The 21580-nt window shown below is 39.1% G+C and overlaps 1 pseudogene; it reads left to right on the top strand.

Moving 5' to 3' along the window:
• Positions 1–17481: 17481 nt before the first annotated feature.
• On the top strand, positions 17482–21248 carry LOC138165820 (elongation factor 1-beta pseudogene; annotated as a pseudogene).
• The last annotated feature ends 332 nt before the right edge of the window (positions 21249–21580 follow it).

Here is a 21580-nt window from a genome sequence, read left to right as displayed (position 1 = left end):
AATTGTCTTTCATAATTTATCACTATGTAATAAAATGCCATTGTTCAGCCATTCTGTACACAATGGGTACCCCTTGCTTCTAGTTCTTTTCATTTTTTCTTCTAAGCCTAACATCTAAACATCTTGATCAAGATGTTTGTTTAGCTTATGATTGCTACCTCCCTGGTATGACCTTCCTATTAACACCCCCCACCCCTCCCGTCTGTTTCCCAAGCTCTGTCTGTGTCTGCTCAACCTTCCTTTGTTCATTTCAGACAAGTGACATCTGATACTCACTTCCTCCTCCTTTTCCTCCTTGTTTATGTATTCTTATTTTTATCTTTTCATTCTTCTCCAGGCTGCACTACTGACTCATCTCTACAGGACTTTCTCTACCACATCATAGAAACCTCTTCACCCTGGAAGTTTACTCCACCCAGACTACTCACATTGGAAGTACTCTCCACAATATGTTTTGCATGATCTCACGTGTATAATCAATATTAAATTGCTTACCTACTCAAAGAGGGAGGAGAGGTGGAAGGGAGAGATTTAGAACTCAAACATTTTAAAAGTTAATGTTAAAAAATTTGTATCTGTAATTTAGAAATATTTAACAAAATAGATAAAATATATTAACAAAAATGAAAAAATTTAAAGCATAATATTTTTAAAAAGAAAGTACCTGGGGGTGGCTAGGTGGCATAGTGAGTAGAGCACCAGACCTGGAGTTAGAAGGACCTGAGTTCAAATTTGACCTCAGACACTTAACACAAAAAACTAGCCTGTGACCTTGGGCAAGTCACTTAACCTCAATTGCCCTCCAAAAAGAAAAAAAAATCTGAGACAAAATTTGAACCCAGGTCCAGAACTCTATTCACTTTTTCCCATTGTCTCTCTGGAGGGGTGGGCAGCCTGCAGCTACAGTGCAGTGCACACAATCAGATGCAATCTCTGTATCAGTAGATTTTTCTTAACTCTTTTCCTTTGTTACAAAGAAGGGTTCTTTTAGGATTCTGTGTTTCTATTTTGTCTGTGGCTCATGAACCAAAAGATACCAGTTTTAAAACCCTACAAATAGAGCAAATGCCTTAATCTGCCCCCTAAAACCTTCCCCTTCCCCAAACTGGATCATTGCAGAATCTCAGCTTTAGAAAGGACCTCAGAGGTCTGTAATGAGAATGTAAATTTGAAGATCTTCCCTGCCCCTAGGCTAAAGTGCACCTGGAGCCTGGGGTAGGAGGCTTGTTTTTCAGTAGATACTTTTTGATTGGCCAGTGGGTCCAAAAGGTTGTTACATTCTCTGAGCCAGGAGAAGGCTATGTAAGCATTGATGTGAGGCTTTGTTTTGGGGCTCACTTTGAGAAGTGTTCTGTGATTTGATCTGGATTCTGGGAAGCCATTGTCCAGAGCCCCCTGGCTTTGAAAAACCCAGATGTTGATTTGGTATGGATGTAATGGTTGGACAGTTTGGAAAGCTGTCTACTTGATCTGTTTCTGTCTAGATAATTCTGTCTGTATACTTTGAAGTTTGGGGTGCTGACCTTTTTCCCCTGAACTAGGTAAACGATACATGTTTGACTGATTAAAGTGGCTTGTTAACCCATTTTGAGTTGCTTTCCTTTATCAAAGCAGATCCAAGAACCTGTGTTGGCAGCAAACCCTGAGTACGCTTGGGGTGCTTGCTGCCACAAGGTCTCTGGTTTAGTTTAACACATATCTGAATAAAAATCCCAATAAATGCTCATTTAGACTTTGCTCGAAGACCTCTGGTGACAGGAAACCAATTAACTTCTGAGGCACCCATATTTTGACATCTTTAATTAGGAAGTTTGCCTTTACATTAAACCCAAATCTTCCTCTTTATAACTTCTACCCAAGCTTTAATAATAATAGCTAGCATTTATATAGTTCTTTAAGATTTACAAAGCACTCTACAAATGACTAATGTAAAAACAAAAGTGACTCATAAAACTTTAAAAAAACAAAATCCAACCTATTGGGTGCCAGACCAGATAACCTCCCTAAGACAAGTTGAACAAATTCCAAGATGATACAATGGAGTAGAAGGTTCATTGGTATAGCAGGCTACTTCTTTGTCTACTCTTTTCTGTTTAATGAAAGACTAAAAAAGCAATATTTTTTTGTTTGATCTGTGGGACAATATTGTTATGCTGACAGGGGAATGTGTTGGGAATTGGAGGTGGGGGCTGAAGATGATCGATTGTCCTTCTAGGCAGATATTTGTTGATTGAAGAATTGGCTGAAGAATATCATCTTCTGCTTTCCTATCAATTTGAGCCCTATGCTTCAATATTCATATTGGCAAATGCTTTTGGGGAGTAGAATACATCTGAGAAACTAGACAAACCAGTCTCAGACTAGTATGCTGGGGCAAAGGAAGATCTCATTGCTCGTTTGCATGGAACAGCTTCACACACCCATATGAAAGCCTCTCCCTTCATTGTTGAGATGTTTCCTGAAATACCTGAACAATAACTTCATTTATCAAAACATAGGACAAACTTGGAGTTTTCTCTCCTCTCTCTGGAAAAATCAATAAATGAAATTTTGTAGGTAACATTAGACAAACTATTTATCATTCATTATTATTTTATCCAAATCAGACACAGAGTTTTAGAATCATAAGAGATAATCTAGTATAGCTTAGTTTTTTTTAAGATGTGGAAATTGAAGTCTAGAGATAAAATGATTTGTCCATGGTCACACAACTCACTAGTGGCAGAACCAAGGCTAACTAATTAATAGCAATGAAAATAAAGAAACAGAAATAATATATTCACAGAAAGTTAGGCATATGGTAGTCGCTTAAAAAAAAGGCAGCTAAGTAGTACAGTGCATGGAGTGCCAGTCCTGGAGTCAAGAAAACTCCTCTTCCTGGGTTCAAATCTGGCCTGAAACACTCACTAACCATGTAACCCTAAGCACTTCACTTAACCCAATGTGCCTCAGCTCCTCAGCTGTAAAATGAGGTAGAGAAGGAAATAGTGAACCCCTCCAGGATCTTTGCCAAGAAAACTCCAAATGGGGTCATGAAGAATCAGACACAACTGAAATGATTGAACAAAAAACAGGCACTTAATAAATGACTGTTGATGATCAACACAAGGCACTGGACAAAAAAGATACATTTCTTTTCAGCAGCTTGATAAGTGATCATTTTCTCAGGTTTTTCCTAGCAGGCTGAAGGATGAATACCACTAAAGCATTTCAATTCAATTCAACATTTTTGAAGACCTGCTGAGAAGAGAGGGGATACAGCTAAGTGATGTAGTGGATAGAGTGCCCGCAGCTTGGAGTAAGAAAGACTTGAGTTCAAATCTGACCTCAGATGCTTACTAGCTGTGTGAACCTGGGCAAGTCACTTCACCCTCTTTGCCTCCCTTTCCTCATCTGTAAAATAAGTTCAAGAAAGGACATGGCGAGCCAAGAAAGGACAATATCTTTGCCAAGAAAACCACAAAAGGGGTCGTGAAGAGTCAGACACGACTGAACAACAAACAGCATGAAGAGTAGGAGAAGCAACATAGAGCAGTCCACTGATGGCCAGCTTTGGAATCAGCATTGGTTTCAGGTCCTGACTTACACAAACTTGCTGTGTTACCCAAGGCAACTCAACCTTTCAGTGCCCGAGCAACTCTCTAAAACTGAGTTAAAAGGGAGGTGCCAGTTTGCATGGTTAAAAGAATTTTGCACATTAGGAGTTCCGGAGTAAGAGGCAGAGCTAAGAACAGAATGTCTCAGACTCTCCGGTAATGATAGAAAGGATCACACTTACTCAGTACTTCCATCCAAGGCCCACATGACCCCAGGGAGTAAGGAACACAAGGATAAGGTGATTTCCAGCCTCCTACAGTTTGTGTGTGAGGGTGGGTAGAGGGAAAATCAGGCATAACACATGTGTAAAGAACTATAATGTAAAATAAAACATGAAGAATGTGGAAAAGAAGTACAAAGTGCTACATGAGTTCCCAGGATAGGAAAAAAAATCATGAGACAAGGGCAAGGCAGGGCAGGTGCCATGCAGAAGGCAACATTTGAGTTAGGTCTTAAAGAATGATTAATACTTCAAGCAGTCCCTGATGGGATATTTTTAGGATCGTGAAATATGCCAGTCCTAGTTTGGAAATGATCTTTTCGCAATGGCTCAAAGTGAATTAGAGCTGGTTTCTCAAGCCTAAGCTACAAGGTGGCAGCACCATAACAGGTGGCAACCCAATTCATTGTTCACAGGAAGTGTCATTATGATTTTTCCTGAGCTGTGATAGTGTGACAGACGTGTGCCACCGCACCAAGCATCTTCATGGTCAGATTGTATGAAGCAGCATGGGCCCTTTTCCAGGGGAGTTCATGTTTAAGGAGAAAAAGCACCTAGAAAGGAAAAAGCTCATGTTTAAGGGGAAAAAAACCTAGAAAGATACCAATCAGTAGTGGATGGAGAGCTGACCTTGGGGTCAGGAAGACCCAGGTTCACGTCAGCCTCTGACATGTACTAGATGTATGCCCCTCTTGGGAAAATGTTGCTTAACTTCTCAGGATCCCCTAGTCAACTCTCTAATACTATAAATTGCAGGGGATGTGTCAACCTACACTGCTAAGGAAAGTTTCCTCCTCATGAGAACTCCTAAATAAAATGACAGATAGGAATTAAAAAAAAAAATACTGGGTAGATATATATATATATATATATATATATATACATATTCTTAGAGTGTGGTGTAAGGATTTTCCATACTAGTCAGAGACTGTTATTGTAGTTTTGTATTTATTTAGTGCCCACAGTGGTGCCAGGACTGATTAACATAATTGTGAAAAGCATTTCTCAACCTTTTATAGTTTCTGACACACCTGCAGGCTTCTCAGTGAACTTGTCAGGGCATATTGGCATGGTGGAGGACTATTGCAGAATCTTTTTGTCCCAAATTTAGGGTGTGTGTGTGTGTGTGTGTGTTGCACATGTGTGTGTCTTCACAGATGGGTTTGTCTAGATTTGACTCACAGAGAGGCACAATTTAATATCTCTACTCTTCTTTATCGACCCGTCTCCAAAGGAGACCTTAATGCCTGTCAGGACAGGAGCAGGAGGCTAGGCCATGAGACTGGCTGCTCTGTTGTCTTTGGAAAACTACCAGGCTAGAATTATATCTATCTTCCTACCCAAATATTGTTAGTCTAGGGGAAATAAATTAATGGTTCAAGCTGTGCCCTGACTTCTATCACTTTAATGAAGGCATACTCCAAGGTATATATCCAAAGGCTTGATTTCCCCATTAATACCAGTTCAGTTCCAGAAAGATCATGATACACCTTTGCCTTTGGTAACATCATCAGGCATCCCAGAGTACTTCTTGGGAAATGGAGATTAGACAACATATTGCTAACAAGGTTAAGATCATGGGCTGAGCCCTCAGAAAGATTTGTCAGCTTTGTACAGAAAACAACTTTTTTCTTCTGTCGTTGTCCTGGTCAGATAACCTTCTCCTAGTCACAAGGTAGGGAACTGAGCAAAAGTAAGGTGGGAAAAAGTATATGAAGTGTTGCTAAGATCAAGACCTGGGTTCAAATCTCAGCTGTTACTTATCTATGTGACTTTGTGGCAAGTCACAATTTTGCTGGGTCTCTTTTTTCTCATCAGACATCAATGTGGAGATTGCACTTAGGAGATCTCAAAGTTTCTTTCCAGCTCTAATCTTCTGATGCTCTGATTATAAAATCTGGTGATTTATGCATGGTAAAAAGCAAAGTAAATAAGAGATCCCAATACAAGGAAGAACATTTGATCTCATGCATATCATTGAAGGTTGTTATGAGGAGACCCATGACTGGAACAGGGCTCTAGAACAGTACAAGATTAATATAGGGAATTGGGGCGGCCAGGTGGCTCAGCGAGTAAGAGCACCGGCCCCAGTATCAGGATGACCTGGGGATTGAATCCCGGGCTCAGATACTCAGCACCACACCCAGAAATAACTGGCCGTGTAACCTTGAGCAAGTTACTTAACCCCAATTGCTTAAAAAAAAAAAAAAGATTAATACAGGGAAAAGATAGAGAGGGAAATAAATTCTATTTTATCTAGGTACCAGAGAAGCAAACACAATAGAGATCATTTAGATCACTCTAGGCAGAAATAAGACTGATATTGCCATCATACCTGGAAATAAAAAGAAAATAGATGTATGGTACTGTGTTCATTCTCCTAACCCCAACTGCACTGGCAGGTGGGATCCCCAGAAGGTGACTGACTACTGCTTCCTTTATGGTTTTTAAGATAACCCCAAGGGAAGAGTACTTTTTATCTTGAACCCCTGCCTTGTGTACTTCTCCTCAACATCAGTCAACCAGTTAGCATTATAATATGATTCACTTGTTTATCCTTTATAATTTTTTATTTTTTGCTCTGTCAGATTGAATGATTGTATCTCCTGCTGTTTTTGATTTATTTGACACATAGTAATATTTTTCATACCCTCAGTTGTCTTTGGTGTCGGTATGTTTTTTTAAATAAATATTTTTTATATTTAATTTTTCCCTAGTTACCCATAAAAACAACTTTTAACTTTTGTTTTTAAAGCTTTGAGCTCCAAATTCTCTCCCTTCTTCCCTCCTCCCCACCCACCATTGAGAAGGCAAGCAATTTGATATAGGTTATACATTTGTAGTCACACAAAACATATCCATAATAGTCATGTTGTGAAAGAAAACACAGATGGAAAAAAACTCAAGAAAAATAAAGTTTTTTATAAAATATCCTTCAGTATGTATTCAGACACCATCAGTTATTTCTCTGGGGATGAATAGCCTTTTTTCATCATAAGTCCTTCAGAGTTGTCTTGGATTGTTGTATTGTGAGAATAGCTAAGTCATTCACAGCTGATCATCTTTGTACTTTGTACATTGTACGTAGTACATTTCACTTTGCATTTATCTTTGTTTTTTTAATGTTTCTTGTGAGAAATATATTTAACGGCTTTGTTTTCTTATGCAATATCATTCTTTTTCATTTTCTTTGGATTGTTTAATCCATTCACATTTAAAGTTATAAGAGTTAATTTCATATTTTCCTCCATTTCTCTAATTTTTAAAATTATTTTTCTCTTCTTCTTTTGTAAAAATAATATTATGTTCCTTCAGTTATTTTTATCTTTTTTTAAGTAACACTATTCCTACTGACTTTTTTCCCTTCACCACAATCTACTTTTTTTCTTTTAATAGTATTTTTTTCAATTATGTGTAAAGATATTTTTCAACATTCCTTATGTAAAATTTTGAGTTCCAAATTTTCCTCTTCTCCCCCTCCCCAAAGACAGCAAGCAATTTGATATAGGTTATATATGTACAATCATGTTGAACATATTTCCGCATTATTCATGTGAAAAAAATCAGAATTAAAGGAGAAGACCATAAGAAAGAAAAAAAGTAAAAAATAGTATGCTTCCATTGGCATTCAAAGTCCATAGTCCTTTCTCTGGATGTGGGTAGCATTTTCCATCATGAGTCTTTTGGAATTGTCTAAAATCATGGTATTCCTGAGAAGAGCTAAGTTTATCAGAGTTAATCATTGCACAATGTTGCTGTTCTTGTGTACAATGTTCCCCTGGTTCTGCTCACTTCACTAAGCATCAGCTCATGTAAGTCTTGCCAGGTTTTTCTGAAGTCCACCTACTCATCATTTCTTATAAAACAATTGTATTCCATTGCATTCATCTACCACAATCTGTTCAGCCATTCTCCAACTGATGGTTATCACCTCAATTTCCAACTCTTTGCCACCACAAGAAGAGCTGATGTATAACCTCTCCTAGTTAACTTTTTTTCTCACATTTGCTAGGTCCGTGTTCTTCCACCTTCCAGGTGCCAGTTGCCCCCAAAGATTCCAATTCTCCCCATTCTGATGTAGGATGAGTAGACTTTTTAAAAACCAAATCCTCAAGATCAAATCCAATATAAGGTCCCTATTTTCCTTCTTAGACCATCTCTCTTCACCCATAGGAGCACACACAAGTGGAACCTCTTCCCACCACTAAAGTAAAGCCTCCTTTCTGTTTCCTCCTATTCAATCCTACCTGCCTCCTAACCCATTCCCTTGTAGGCTCTTTTCTTTCTGAGGCTCTAGAGGTTTAGGCCCTGATAAATCACACACTCTTCTACAATCCCTTGCATCCCTCCTTGACCTTCATGCACCCTCTCATGTAGACATGTAATCCCCCACAAAAACAATAATAACAACAAGCAAACATTGATTCACCTGTAGGTAGGGTGCCATCAGGTTCTGTTCATAATGTCCTTTGTATACCTCTTCACAGTCATTTCCACGAGATTTCTGCCTTTACTTATTCCCTGTGTACAGTTAGGAAAAACATCTCTTACTGGTCTCTCTGCCATCGCTATGTTGCTGTATTTGTCTGCTGCATTTATTAACTCTTATAATTTTGTTATTTAGAATGTTTAAAAAACAAATAATCTCTTCAGTTCTAGTTTTCCTTCTAAAAATGCTTCAAACGTCTCTTTATTATTGAATGTCCATCTTTTTTCATGTAAGGTTAAGCTCAGATTTGCAAACTCAGTAACTCTGGATTGTATTGTAGGCTACATTGCTCTTCAGAACATACTATTCCATCCCTTTCTATGTTTTCTGGTGAGTGAAGAATAGTCTTGAGTTATTCAAATTTCCTTTCTTATGTATTTGAAGGTCTTTCTCTTGATTGCTTGCAGAACTGAATTGTTAAAATTAATCACTATATGTCTTGGAGTTTGCAGCCTTGGATTTTTTTTCTTGAGGCAAAATCTGTGAATTCTTTCCATTAGAATTCCATTTTCTGTATTTAGAAGTTCTGAGCAGTTGTATTATTTCTTGTATTATGATATTAAGTGTTTTTTTTTCTTTTTGTGTTCTTCTGAGAGACCTATAATTCTTAGGTTGTCCCTATGCGTACATCTTTGAGATTAGTATGCGTTGCTTGCATAGTGAGCATATTTTCTTTTTTCTTTCTTTTTTTTTTGCTTCTTTTCTTCTAGATAGTCTTTCATGTCTGTGTATTTGTATTCTCAATTGTCCTCTTTTGTTTCTTGGGTGACTCTTGCCATCTCAGATACAAAATTTTCTATTCTGCCTATTATTTTTTCTGTGTAAGTCAGAAATTCTGCTCTCATAACTTACATTTTTCTTTTGAATCACTCAAGAATAGCAATGTTGTGTCTCCAAGTTCTCAAATACCATAGGGTCCTCTGTCTAATCAAATGTTAGGTCATTTTCCTTTGTTTTGCACTACTTATTCATAGAATCCTGAACTTGTTTAAGATCTGTAGACCATATTTCCCTCTGTTGTTACTATTTTTCCTGCTGATTTATCTGTTGATGTTCAAGGTCTTTGAACTTTGTTTCTCCATTTCTGAGCATAATTTGTGAGATATGAGTACTAAGTGTTCTTTAAAAGTTTGACAGAATTCTCCTGTGAATCCATCAGAACCAGGAGTCCCTCTTTCCACATCACCCCCTCACCCTCAACCCCCACTTTGGTAATTCCTTTATGGGTAGTTCAGTTTCTTTTTATGAGATTGAATTCTTTAAGATCTCTATCTGGCCTTCTGATCATTTGGGTATTTTAAATTTTTGAGAGTATTCTTTTATTTATGTTCCCATTTTTACTCACATATCCCTATGCATGTGTTCTAATTATTCTTATTTTCAATTTCTTCTGTATTTATTTGTGATTTTACCTTGCTTATTTGACATTTTATTGATTTGATCTTTTTGCCCTCTTTTTTTGATCAGGTTAGCTAAAAGTATATCAATTATATTAGTCTTTTCAAAGAACAAGCTTTTAGTTTTATTTATCCTATCCATGGGGACATTTTCTCCTACGTATCTATTTCTCCTCTAATTTAAAATTTTTGCTTAGTTTAGGTTTGTTTATTTGTTGCCTTTCTTTGAAGAAATGCATATTCAGTTCATTAATCCTCTCTTTTTCTAGGCAGTTTCTGTCATTGCCCTATAGAGGTTGCCCCACAGCTTCCCCTTTTCCACTGTGTCTCACTCTGAGAAAAATGCCAATTGCCTCAGGTAACAGTACACTGTACCCATATACCATGCACTCATGTACAGAGTATATTATAGATTCTCCTTCCTTATGTCCCTGATAAAACAGCCCATCACTGATCTAGACCCTCCCTTTGGTTACTTACTTTCCCCATTTGCTTCAAAATCTCCTCCCTGGGTCCGTACCTTTCAACTCCTCAGGTACCAGTTAGCTGCAAGAGCTCCAAACCCCCACTCACCTGCCCCAACACACACTTCTGAGGCAGAATAAGTGGTCTTTCCGTGTACCACATCTCCCAGATAGCACCTAGTGCAAAGTCCTTATCTCCCTTCATAGAACATCTATCTTCATTCCTAGGAGCATTTATCAGTGGAGCCTTCTCCCACCACCAAAGCAAGGCCTCTTTCCTTTTCTGCTCCTTTTCAGTCCTCCTTCCCTCCTCACCCACTTTAGTGTAGGTTTTCTCTTCCTGAGAGAATACAGGGATCACACTTTCCTCTCGTCGCTAGTCCTCAGTTTGACCTAGGTATATCACATACTCTCCTCTATCCTTCTCCTCCCCTCTCCCTTCTATTCACCCTCCCACTTTGTCATGTAGTCCCACAAAAATAAAAAAAACATTGAAGAGTGTTTGCAAGGTTCTTTCTATAATTACCCAGGCCTGCCACTCTACCACTATCTCCATCTGACTTTCACCTTTACTCCTGTCTCTTTGTGTACTTTTAGAAAGAAATCTCTTGTGTATTTGCTGTCACTATGTTCCTGTTGCTGTTCTTGGCTGTTGCATTCATTTACCCCTCTATCATTTCTGTTGTCTGGGGTGTTCAAGCAAATAATCTCTTCAAATTTGGTTCTCTTTCCAAGAATATTTCAAAGGGTTCTTTATATACATCTTTTTATTCATATATGGTTATGCTCAGATTTACAGGGCAGATCACCCTGGGCTGCATCCTGAATTAGATTTCTCTTTAGAACACATTATTCTTTTTCCTCTTGTGTTTTCTGGTGGGTGTAGAATAGTTGCCTTATTTTTATTTCCTTTTCCTTGTATTTGAAGGTCTTTTTCCTACTTATTTGTAGAATTTGTTGTTTCTGAACTTAATTGTTAAATTTAACCATTATGTGTCTTGGAATTTGCAGCCTTGGATTTGGTTTTTGTTTGTTTTTCTGGAGATGAGATGCATGCATTCTTTCAATTCGTATTTCATTTTTCTGTGTTCAGAGTTCCAGGCAGTTTTCTGCTATTATTTCTTCTGCTACAGTGTCCAGGTCTTTTTTAGTTTTGTTCTTCTGAGAGTCCTATAATCATCAAGTTGTTCTTATAAAGTCTGTCTCCAAGATCAGTATGTTTTGCTTCAGAGAGTATGTTTTCTTGTAATATTATTACTTTTTCCTTCTATTCTTTTGGATTGTCCTTCACTTCTATGTATTTGTATTCCTAATCAATTCCTCTCTTATTTCTTTGTTAACTCTTGATATCACAGATTCACAAAATATCACAGAAATTTTCCTATTCTCCCCGTTATTTTTACTGTGTAGGTCCTAAATTCTACTCTCATAATTTTCATTTCTCTTTTAAACCACCCAAGAACAGCATATTGTGGTTCCATGTTCTCCCCAAATTCCATAGGGTCCTATGTCATATCAAATATTGAGTAACTTTCCTTTGATTTGTAGTATTTACTTATAGATACCTGAAGTCTATTACTAAATTTAGAAATTTTATTTCCTTCTGCAGCTAAAATTTTCCCTGTTGATTTAGCTGCTTGAGTTTCTTCCTCTTGAGATCTTTGGCAATTTCAGTCTTTTTCCCTTATTTTGCCCTATTGCTCACTTTATAACTCCCTCCTCTCTGATGGTGGTTTCCCTTGGGGCTGCATCTCAAAGTGTTTGAAGTCTCAAAGATTTCAAAAGAAAGCCTTCTCCCACACTAGATAATTCACGGTTTACTAACATAGGTCTCTGCCCTAAGTAACTTTTGGGGTGTCGGACATAATTGGTCCTGGCTAGATGCTATACTTTTACTAAGGCTTAGTTTAAATGCTACATAGATACTTACAGCTCCCCACATACTCTCCCCATGGTGTCCTGTTCAATTCTTTCTGTTCTTCAGGTCTCTGGTCCAACATTTCAAAGCCCTGCCATGCTGGTGCTATTGTAGCCCAAAATAATTTCTGTCATTCGGAGTTTGGATCTGTGAGACACTGGGAGGAGGGATGGGGTTCAGAGTGTGGAGTTGAGCAATAGTTCAATCTCAGGATAGGTGGCAACCCCTTTCTCTGTGTTCTGCTTTTCTGCAGAGATATTCTACATCATAGAATGCTGCAATAATACTGCCTATCAAGGCTTTGGCAGATTTCTTCAGTTTGGTGCTTGACTATCCATGGCAAGGGAAAGTGGGAGGTGGGACTGTGACATAAGGATGAATTTTGTTGGCAGCCCAAGAGTTAGGCTAATGTAACTTTACTGGTGCATGTTAGGCAGCGGGGGAAGGGATGCTGAGTGTGCTCAAATTAGATGCTATATCATGGATTTGTTTTTACCTTCTTTTGAATTCCTGGTATCCTAGAACAGCAACCTGAAGTTGCTTTATCTTTGGCACATTATCTCTATTTTGGAGAGGCTTGAGAGGTCAGAAAAAAATGTCTAGTTCTATATTTTGTTGATCATATGACCTGGAAGTTCTATTTTTTTTCCTTAATGATTAGGCTCAGATCTGCAGGGTATGTCATTCTGTGCTACATCCTGTCTTCCATTGCTCATCAAAATACATTGGTCCATTTCCTCCTATGGTTTCTGGAATTTGTAGAATGGTCTTGTATTATTTAAATTTCCTTTCATTTTTTTTTTTTAAGGTCTTTCTCCTAGTCTCTTGCAGTTTATTGTTTGTTAGTGGAATTGTTAACCACTCAATGTTTTGGAGTTCGTAGCATAGAGATTTTTTCTAGAGACAATATGTGGATTTTTTTGTTTTCTATGTTAAAAAAAATTCTGAATAGTTTTCTTGAATTGTTTCTTACATTATGATTTTGGGGGTTTTTTATTTGCTGTGTTCTTCTGGGAGATTTATGATCTTTAAATTGTCTCTATACATCGGGTCTTTGAGAACAATATATTTTGCTTGTATGATGACTATGCTTTTTTTTTTTTGCTTTTTGAAGGGGTGAGGGCAGGGCACTTGCGGTTAAGTGACTTGCCCAAGGTCATACTGCTAGTAAGTGTTAATTGTCTGAGGTCAGATTTGAATTCAGGTCCTTCTAACTCCAGGGCCAGTGCTCTATTCATTGTGCCACCTAGCCACCCCCATGCTTTCTTTTAATGTTACTGATTTTTATTCCTATTCTTTCAGATTGTCTTTCACTTCTGTATATTTGCATTCCCAATCAGTTATTCTCTTGTTTCTTTGATGAGACTTGCTATTGTGGATTCAGATTTTTTTTTATGTGTCAATTGTTTCTGCTGTGCAGGCCTTAAATTCTGCTTTCACAATTCTTATTTTTCTTTTAAACCATTCAAGATGTGGTTCCATCCCTACTCAGGAATCCACAGGGTTCTTTACTTTTTCAGGTGTTGACTTTGCTTTTCCTTGTAATATTAATTCATAGATATCTAGATTGTTTTGCTTGATTTAGAGGTCATAATCCATCTTGTTATTGTCTCCCCTTGATGGCTCTCTGTTCATGCTCAAGGTCTTTAAATGGATTTTCTTCTAGTTGAGACTTTGGTAATTTCAGTCTTTTATATTATTATTTACTACTACAGCTCTCTGTCTGATTCCTTTCCCTTTAGTTTGGTTTTCCTGTGGGCTTGATTTTAAAGTTCTCTGAGCCTCTTTTAATGCTCAGAAATTCACAGTTTACTAACCTTGGTTTTTTTTCCTAAGTAACTTATGGGGGCACAGAACTGACCCCAGATGGATGCTGGGCTCTTTTCCTCAGATTTATTGAAATCCCACACAGCCAAATGTATCTTCTCCCCCAGTTTCCTCTTTTCCTCAGTTCTCTGGCTAAGAAAAAGGGAGGGGTAGAGTTGAGCTTTGTTGGAAGTTTGTGGGTCAGCTAGTGCAAACCATTTATGAAAAGTTAGTGGGCAGTGGGGGAAGAAGTGCTGAGTGAGAGTAGTCTTTTCTGTCATTAGTTTATTAAGTTATTATCTTTTTTACACTCTTGGTATCTTAGACCATGGAGAGAGATGAATTGATTTATCTCTTGCACAAATTTCCTTTTTTGGAGAGGTTCAAGAGAAGTTGTGAAGATCAGAGGAAATATCTGGTCTTCCATCACGCTGATCACATGATGCAAAATATGTGGTCATTGTATTTAATTTAAATTCAAACTGCCTTTTTAGAATTTTTTCATACATTATTGTAGACATTCTATTTCAGACAGAGAGAGAAGGAAAGAGATACTCTTGCTTTCTTTGCTTTCTCAGTCAATAGAGGTCTTTCCTTGGTTTTCTAAAGTCTATTTTTTACAGTGCAATAATAATCTCTCACATTCACATACCATTTTCTTGTTTAGCCTTTCCCCAGTCAGTACATATTCATTTTATTTGGTTTTTTTCTTGCTTTGTTCTTGTTTTTGTTGTCATTTTGTGCTACTGTGGGTCTGTGGGTTTGGGGGGTGTTTTTTGTTTTTCTTTGTTTTTGCTACCACAGGAAGGGCTGCTATGAATATTTTGATAAAAGGTGCCTTTCTCCCTATTTCTGACTTCTTTAAGTATATACTTATTAGTGGAATTGCTCAGTCAGAAGATATGAATAGTTTAACGACTGTTCACTCTATTCCCAATTACTTTCCAGAATTTTTGGACCAATTCAAAGCTCCACAATTATACAATTGTTGCATCCCTTGTGGAATGCTCCCCCAACTTGTCGCTGAAGACTCAGTCCCCAGAGGGTGGCTGCTTTATCAGGTTCTAGGAGTAACTTTATAGGTGACTACTTGTATTCTGTAGTCCATGAGTCCTTACCAACATTCTTTCCATGAACCATCACCTGGTAGACTCAATGAGATCTCATCAAATGTATTTATTCAAATGGCACCATAAAAATAGTAGCTAAGAAACATTCCCCTCACCATGTACTTGAGCCATACCATTCCATGAATATATCCAGTGTTAATGGGAAGAGTAGCTTCAAATTTAGAGAACAGTTATGGTAAGGTACATTGGTAGGATACACAGATGCCAAAAGGAAACCCACAATTTCTGGTATTGTAGGGTGGGGAAGTCCTTTCTCTTTGTAGAGTCCTCACACTGGATTCTCACGGTCTACTCCTCTGCATAGGCTGACTTTTAATGACTAGGGATCATGCTCTTTGAAGCTGTTTCCTCCTTTGGATAACTATCTCTCTATATACCTGAATGTCTAGAGTGTGTGTCTCTACTCCTTTAATTATGCCTGAAATCCTCTTGATGTACTTGAAGCATACTTGCTCTGCTACTTAGAAGCAGTGAATAATGAGAGAGGGGAAGAGACAGAATCCATTTCCCTTCTCTTGCTGTACCCCTTGGTGCAAGGGTCTTATCCACAACTGCCAAATTTCAGGAAAGTCAACGTGTAGCATTCTTTATTTATCCTGGGCTCAAGTTCATCTGTAGAAGACTCTTGGCATTGCTAGAGAATGATTATTCAAGGGCCTATGCCTATGTGAAGGGTGAGATTGATGAAAGCTTGAGAGAGGAGAGATGATTGAATTTATGGCTTCCAGCTTGGAGAGGGGACTTAATGTGGATCCAAATTCTCTTCAGAGGAGGTTCCTGGAGGGAGAGAAAGATTCTGGGAAGAAGTCAATATGTGGAGGATCTGGTGCCACCATCATGTCCCTTTCTTCAATTTACCACAGTAGAAACTTTGGGGAATTTCTCTTGGATGAGATTAAGGATTGATATTCTCACACTGAGGTATATTTCCCAATGGGAAAGCTAATTCATTCTGTGTGTTTTGTGATATGTTCTAATCAGTATACCTTCTCTGTGTTCTGCTTGGTTATAGACTTGGATAAATGGGTTTATTTGCTGTTTGTGGAACTGTTATTTAGTAGGGAGGGAGTTAAATTTTTGGATATATTGCTTGGAACTTTTCTTCCTCATTAAAGGGATGGAGATAAGGAGAACAGTTTAGATCTAAAAATTATTTCCCCTAGACCAACAATATTTCGGGGGAAGATAGATATTATTTTAGCCTGGCACTCCCTCTCCGAGGATAGCAGAGTGGCCAGCCTTGTGGTCCCAGTCTTTTGCCCTCTACCTAGAAGGAATGAATCGTTTGCTTTGGAGTAGAGTAAGCAGAGGAGACTCAAGAGATTAACTATTCATTCTTCTCTGTAATTCACATCTACACAAATCCACATGGAAATACATCAACTACATGGTACGCACATATATTCTATATGCACATGCATAACTCTACCAGGAATGATCCCACAGAATTACGCAATACCTGTTGGTGTTTGGGTGAGAACCACAGTTACCTATTGACTTGTGTATCAGAGTCTCAGGAGGTGGAGAAATCGCAGACCTCATAACCAGTACATATCTTGACTGAGAGAGAAGTTAAAAGAAGCTGAGCTTCAACTACAGTTCAGAAGAATGTGGAGAGAAAATGTCCATACACATAGAATTTTGGTGAGAAATCTTGGTGTTCATGGGATAGTTCATGGGATAAGTTAGCCAACCAGTGGAACACTGCTCTATACCTAGTTTTGAAGAGCATGGGCAAATGAAATGCCTGTTTACAGAATAGCTCAATAAACTGGTGGGGGCCCTGCCCTAAAGACAACTCACCACACCCACTAAGTTGGATTCCCTGATAAACAGGAAGAGTCCAAAGGTGGTGAACAAAAGAGACAACCCACCAGCTTTCAAAGATTATCTACACTAGGCAATAGCTCAGAAACACATTTCAAGGGAAGCAGATCCAAGGTCTTATAATCCAAATAAACCTAGAAACAGCTCCTTTCCAGCTTCAATTGTAGAAATGCTTAGGGTACAGAAACACCCCCACAGAGTGTTAAAACATTTTTCATTAATCTTATGCTTTATAAGTTTGGAGATGAGTAGGGATACAGAACTACAGCTCCAATGAGGACTATGATCAACCCACACCATTAACTAGTACAGGTGACAGCAGGTCACACACGACACTCAAAACTTTCTGGTTTTGTATTTGTATCCCTCAACATTCTCTGTCCCACAGAGGTTGCTTCAGGTGGTTGTGGAGATCCTGCTTCTGCTTGGTTGCTCTAAGGTATCTATATTTTCTGTTCCCAGGGAAATTCTTGATGAGCCCATCACAATTTCTTCCTTTCCCTAGCACTTGGACATCATGGCTCCCCCTTGGTCAGTACCTCCCACTAAGTCCTTTGGGGATTCAAAATAGCATTTGTACTTCTTTTCCTTTTGTTTTTCTAATTCCCATCTTCCTTTAAGGTCATTGGACCAGGTGATGCAAATCAAATTAAGGATTTCTCCCAGTTACTTCAAGAAGAAGGGAGCCAGCTTTTCTCAGGGTAAGAACTTACATCTGAGGAAAGGGGCCTGTAGTCTTTGCAGGGTAAAACCCCAGTGAGATGCCCTGGGGGCACCAGCAAGGATTGCAAACTAAAGAGAGAAGTACCAGGGTAAGCCCCAGGAAGGATCCCTGGGCCCCTGAATAGCACAGAGCAGAGAACAGGAAAGGGGAGGTGTCCAAAAGAAGCCCCAAAATGAAAGAGCCACCTGAGACAAACTTTGCCTACATTATAGTTTAACTTAGGACTGACAACTCCTTTAAGTGCATAGTTGTCCAAATAAGCCCATAAACTAAGAGGATTTGTCTGCAAGAGTTTTAGAGTCTACAAGTCTACAAGCATTTTAGAGATTACAGTTACTCCACAACTGATTTCTTTTTACATGGACAAGCAAGTGATAGAACTTAAAAAGTATTAACATCATATTAATTTTACTCTCGATTGTATAAATAACACTTTCCTAGATATTCCATACTGTGGGGAAAGCCCTGGCTTTGGAATCAGAGGACCTTTGTTTGCATTCTTGCTCTGCCAGTTTTTCTGGTGCTAGTTTGGACAAATTATTTTATTTCTGAATCTCAATTTCCTCATCTGTAAACTGGAGGCAATAATATTTGCACTGCCCACCTTATAAGTGAGGATCAACCAAGATAATACATGTGCTTCCTGTTACACCTGTGACTTGGTTGAACATAGGAGGGATGGGTGTACCCAAGAGGGGAATACAAGGTTGGCATGCATGAGGCTGAATTGCCAAGGGTAAGCAGTGGGAAATGAAGATAGGGCCAGGGATGGAGGTCTCCCTAGACTCCCACAACTAAGCTTTCCCTCAACACCATGTGGATTCCTTCCACTGAATTCATAAGACCCTTCCATACACATACACACACACACACACACACAGAAGTAACAATATGTGAAATGTACTTCTGTACTGGATAGTGGATCCCAGGTGACCATTGTGTTCTAGTCTTGTACCTGGCTATCTGGTTTTCCCATCCCCCAACCTCAGCCCAACTTCAGGGAAGTGAGCAGACTGCCAGGTCAGCTCCACCCTCCCCCAACAGATGTTCCCCCTTACCCAGTCAGCCCACCTCCACAGAAGTGGGTGGGCTTCTGGGTCAGGGAGACTTGGTGCTGGCAGGAGTTTTGAGGTGTGTACTCACCAATCACTGTTCTTGGCCTCTGCAAATTTCTGCTTGCATAATACCTAACCATTGGCCTCTTGGTATCCCTTTAAAAGCTAACACATTGTCCATGCCAACTCACTGTTCAATTTGGGCCTGACCCTGAACAGCCCCGCAGAAAATAAAATCCACTTCCAAATTTTACTCTCGGGAGTCTCTTGTCTCACTCCTTTCGGCACATCAGTCTATCTACAAAAGACACATAATAAAAATTCCAAAGGGTTGCAATTTTATGGATTGAATTTCTAGGGTTTGGGGTACATTAAAGTGAGCCCAAAATTTGATGAAGTTACTTTTGTTTGTCCAATAGAGTTCTACTAAATTGAGTGTATGGCTGTGATAGTAATGGCAATTAAAGATTCCCCTGTATTGGCTTGGTTTTCAAACTGATTGTGTTAAAACCCAGAGTTTGTTAATCCCACCTGTGGGATGGGCTTGTTGATGTGAAAAGAAAGTCCTGAACTGGGAGGAGCTGGTGATGTAGATTTGGAGAGACACTAGAGAGAGGCGGAAGATCTTTTTGGAAGCAGCACCTCGTGGAGGGAGAGAGACTAAGAGAATTGCTGGTGGCCGCTTTGAATTGCCCTGGACTTTTGAGACCTGCCCCCTGAGCTGCCAAGGACTGAGGAGACATGGCTGTTTTGCTGGTACTTTGTCTGTCTGTTTTGATGTTGTTTTGCCAGATTTGTCCACTGGTGAAAGACAGTCCTTTTGTTGAAGAAGTCCTGGAACCTGGCTGTTCGCTAAGAAGCCCTGAGACTGTCCTGCAGACAGAGAGTGAATACTGTCCACTGGTGAGGGACAGTACTGTTGTTGCAGGGGTCTGGAGACTGTCCTGCAGACAGAATGAATACTGTCCACTGGTGAAGGACAGTGCTGTTGTTGCAGGGGTCTGGGAGCCTTTCTGTTGGTTCAGAAGCCCTGAAGAAGGATTGTCTTGTTGTATGTTTACAGAAATCCTGGGAGAGGGCTTTGCTAATGTGTTCAGGGGTTCTAGGACTGTTCTACAGACAGAGGATGAATTCATGAAGGGACTGGCAATGTATCTTATGGCCTTGCTAAGCCTTGTCTCCCCAGGAACTAAGATTGCTGAGAACTTGCCTCGTGTCAAGATGAAGAAAAGACCTCCATTTGGGTATTAAGTGCTGTGTTTAAACTTGATGTAACTCTGGGGTAGATTCAATTGTGATCCAGGGGTAGGGAACTTTTGACCTTATTGTGCTCTGTGATTGACAAATGAAGGTACTTTACCTATGTTTGGAAACTAATCTCCATTTGAGAAGAGGGGTTTTGTGGTGGACCAAATTAAGGTATAGCCTAGGGGTGGAGAAGTATTTAGAACAGGGACTTTGTAATTGATAGAATGATTGGAAGATCCTGGGGTGGGGTAGTACTTGGAGATTATTTAATCACACTTAGTAAATGCTGTATTTTGAATGATGTCACGTTTTGATCTTCTCTGTTCTTGGTTTGTCACTGAATAAAATAGAGAGCACCTATGCTGGTATTTTGAACCTGGGAAGTTGCCTTCTTTTGGCATTACATTACAATGGCACAGGGGATTTCTGACTCTTTTCAATAGCTCTTGGAGAAAATGTGAATGGGATGAACTACTTAGAGGTTCCAGACCATCCAGAAGACCTTGTTGTATTTTTTTTTAAAAAAGACTTTGGTTTTCTTTCAGTTGGTGACTGGCAGTAGCATATCACACACTACGCTGCTTCCCTACACAGTGCTCAGTTCCTCTCTCGCCTCTTCCTGGTCCCTGCCCCCACCACCATGGGTTTCAGAGATCTCAAGACACCAGCGGGTCTGCAGCACCTCAACGACTTCCTGGCGGACAAGAGCTACGTCAAGGGGTATGTGCCATCCTAGGCTGACGTTGAAGTATTTGAAGCCCTCTCAGGCCCACCATCTGTCAACTTGTACCATTCTCTCTGTTCATATAACCACATTAAGTCCTATGAGAAGCAAAAGGCAAGCTTGCCAGGAATAAAGGCTTTGGACAAGTATGGGCCTGCTGATGGAGAAGATATGACAGGAAATGGAACTACAAATAGCAAAGATGATGATGACATTGGGTCTGATGAGGAGGAAAGTGAAGAAGAAAGAACTAAGAGAAGAATGCCTTGCTCAGTATGAATCAAAGAAATAAAATAACCTACAATTGTTGCCAAGTCTTCCATCTTACTGGATGTAAAACCTTGGAATGATGAGATAGATATGGAAAAATTGGAAGGATGTATCAGAAGCATTCAGACATTCAGATGGCTTGGTCTGGGGATCTTTTAAACTAGTTCCAGTGGGATACAAGAAGCTTCAGATACAACGTGTGTTTGAAGATGATAAAGTTGGGACAGATATGCTGGAGGAACAGTTAACTGCCTTTGAAGACTTTGTGCAATCCTTGGATATTCTACCTTCAATAAAATCTAAAACCTACCATCCTCAAAAATTGCATTTAAATAAAAAATATTTGCAAGCAAAGAAAAAAGACCTTGGAAATATATAAAGAGAAAAAGAGATTAGAAATCACTAGTCTAAAGCATTAGAAAACTTCACTTTTTAATGGGTAAGATGGTATATTCCAGGCATAAGGGACAGCCTGTGCAGGGGAATTTAGGTGGGAGGGGCCAAATTTGTGGAACAGAAGGGAGGCCGGTTTAGATTGAACATAGAATATATGGAGAAGAGGAAAAGGAAAAAATTGTAGAAAAGTTACCTAGAACCAGATTGTGAAGTACTTTAAATACCATGCAGAAAAGTTTGTATTTAACCCAGAGGCAAAAGAGAAAAGAGGCTTTAGCCTAGGGTTCAGTAAAGCTCCTTGAGGGAAGTGACATG

The sequence above is a fragment of the Petaurus breviceps genome, unplaced genomic scaffold, assembly GCF_028583685.1.
Source record: "Petaurus breviceps papuanus isolate PSGF00001 unplaced genomic scaffold, PetGlider_PUasm1.0 216, whole genome shotgun sequence".
NCBI classification, from domain to species: domain Eukaryota; kingdom Metazoa; phylum Chordata; class Mammalia; order Diprotodontia; family Petauridae; genus Petaurus; species Petaurus breviceps.
Note: the sequence above shows the minus strand (reverse complement) of the source record. Positions and strands in the feature narration are given on the sequence as shown.